Source organism: Galeopterus variegatus, unplaced genomic scaffold (genome assembly GCF_000696425.1).
Source record: "Galeopterus variegatus unplaced genomic scaffold, G_variegatus-3.0.2 Scaffold4788, whole genome shotgun sequence".
In the NCBI taxonomy this organism is placed as follows: Eukaryota; Metazoa; Chordata; class Mammalia; order Dermoptera; family Cynocephalidae; genus Galeopterus; species Galeopterus variegatus.
In genome coordinates, this window is record NW_007730899.1 from 164976 (window position 1) to 168086 (window position 3111).

A 3111-nucleotide genomic window follows, 5' to 3' on the forward strand; every position below is an offset into this window, starting at 1 on the left:
AAAGATTAATAGAGAACATGGTAACTATTTGCAAGTGTAGAAAGGTGTAATCACTGGGCCGGCCCGGTGGTGCACTGCTACAGTGCGCCGCTTGGGAGCGCGGCGGCGCTCCCGCCGAGGGTTTGGATCCCACATACAGACCAGTTCCCGCTCACTGGCTGAGCGAGGTGCGGGCGCAACACCGAGGGTTGCAATCCCGTTGCCGGTCCCGGTCCGGTACGGGTGCGACACTGAGGGTTGCGATCTGTTGCCGGACACGAAAAAAGACAAAAAGGAAAAAAAAAAAAGAAAGAAAGAAAGTCTTAAGTTTATAATATACGCTAATGAGGGAGAAAAAAAAAAAGCTTTAAAAGTTCTATTTGAGGGCTGGCCAGTTTGTTTCGTTGGTTAGAGCACAGCCTTATAACACCAAGGTCACAGATTTGGATTCCAGTACCGGCAACAACAACAACAAAAAAGTAGTATTTTGGGCCGAGCCCGCGGCGCACTCGGGAGAATGCGGCAGCGCTCCCGCCGCGGGTGCAGGTTCGGATCCTATATAGGGATGACCGATGCGCTCACAGCGCTCACTGGCTGAGCACGGTGCGGCCGAGAGGTTTATTTGGCTTACGATTCTGGGACAGCTGCATCTGGCACGGGCCTCAGGCTGCTTCTACTCATGGTGGAAAGTGGTAGCAGCCGGTGGGTACAAGCAGATCACATGGCGAGAGGAAGCAAATGAGAGAGAGAAGGTGCCAGGATCTTTTTAAGCAACGAGCTCTCACGGGAACTAATAGAGCGAGAACTGACTCATTAATCCCCCCTCCCCCAGGGAGAGCATGAATCCATTCATGAGGGATCCTCCCCCATGACTCAATCAGTTTCCAACACTGACACATTGGAGATCAAATTTCCACATGGGTTTTGGAGGGGACAACACGTCAAACTCTATCACCTCCCAAGAGATATGAAAAAGTACCTGGCTATTCCAAACCTCATGGTGGAAAGTGGTAGCAGCCGGTGGGTACAAGCAGATCACATGGTGAGAGGAAGCAAAAGAGAGAGAGGAGGTGCCAGGATCTTTTTAAGCAACGAGCTCTCATGGGAACTAATAAGCGAGAACTGACTCATTAATCCCCCCTCCCCCAGGGAGAGCATGAATCCATTCATGAGGGATCCGCCCCCATGACTCAATCAGTTTCCAACACTGACACATTGGAGTTCAAATTTCCACATGAGTTTTGGAGGGGACAACACGTCAAACTCTATCACCTCCCAAGAGATATGAAAAAGTACCTGGCTATTCCAAATGAGTTCAAGACACCCAATTCAGACAAATTATCTTCCAATATCCTGGGAAGTATCAGCCAAGGAGGTTATTAAAACATGGCAGTGACCTTTGGGAAATCATGGTGGAAAAGGAGACATGCTGGAGACACACAGACACAACTTTACAAATGCAGAAAAGGGTGCGCTCTGACTTGGTGGAAAAGGAGACATGCTGGAGACACACAGACACAACTTTACAAATGCAGAAAAGGGTGCACTCTGACTTACACACACAATAGCTGCTAGAGCAGGGACCATGCCGCAAGGACGTTAAAGACAATAGCAGCCAACGTGGACAAGGCACTCACAACGTCTCGGGCAATCTGCTGAGTGTTTTACAGGTACTTCCTCAATTCATCTTCTCCACGACCTAATGAAGTAGGTACCATGAGAGCAAACTGAACCCGGCCAAGGGAACTGCTCAAAGTCCTACTGGGAATGAAATGGAAGGTCCAAGACCCCAGGCAGGCCAGGCTCCCGGCCTCTACCCAGAAGCAGCTTCTCACCGGGATGGTGCGCAAGACTGCAAAGTGCACGAGACCAGGAACAGCGGGGCAGAAGACAGGGCAGGGCCGGGCACTCAACAGAGCTCTCCTAGGCTCACTGGGAACAAGAGGAGTCTGGCGCATTTCATTCTCTTTTGGGCAGGATGATTGGCTTGGAGGATTAGCACAAGGATGAAACTGATATCTCATTAAATCACAGGACTGGCTGCCCCTCCCACTAGGACCAGCTTTCCTAAGAGTTTAAAATAGAAAGTGGAGAAATAAGATCTGGAGGATAATGACGAAGGCAGCTGACTGATTCACCAGGAGGTTTAATCACCATCCCCAAAACAGCACTGTCCTGTCCAACCATTTCCAACCACCGATTTGAATGTACATCTCACTTGTAAATGACTCCTTAAATGACAAAAAAAAGCCAAGATCTTGCAAACTGTGTCATGCTGGAACCACAGGCCAAACCAAAAATCCTTAAAAGCTATAAACATGAGGCCCTGAGCCCATCCCAGTCCAAAAGCCCCACAAGAGAAGCACAGGACAGGTGGGGTCTGACACTCAGGCCTGGATGCAGAGCTGTCCACTCTTCACTGGTCCAAGTTCATATGACATGGACGTACTTTTTCCTACTCCTCTAACCCAAATCCCTAGACATTAGAAAATAAACAGGAGAAGACCTGAAAGGTAGAGAGAAGGCGGCAGGCTGACTGGGGTCTTGGGCCCAAACAATGGCATGGTGTGAGTTATCTGAGTTCTCTGTTTGCCTCGTATATCCCAGACTTGGAACTAAAGAGGCAAGTAGCTGGAAACAGCAAAGGGGACTAGGAAAAAAAAAAAAAAAAGCCCCAACAAAAGCCTGCTCTTTCCAGCCAAAGGACCAGGAAGAGGGCAGCCTGACGAAAGTCAGTAACAGCAGAGCAGTCAATAACCACTGCACTCCAGCCAACACTACAGAAAACTGTGGCCCTCCCCCACCTTGCCAGGCCACATCAAGGTGCTGCAGTACCCATCTGCAGGATGGTGTCCAGATGCAGCCACGTAGAGCTGGGACTTGTATCCCTGTCACATCCCCCATGTCAGAGGATATACAAGTGGCAAATAAGAACATGGAAAGATATGCAGCATCTTTAGCTATTAGGAAAATGCAAACTAAAGCCATAATGAGAGAGCACTACACACTTACTAGGATGGCTAAAATAAAAAATAGTGACAACAGCAAATGCTGGAGAGGATGCAGAGAAACTGGATCACACTGCTCATTGGAATGTGAAATGGTATGACCTCTCTGCAACACAATTTGGCA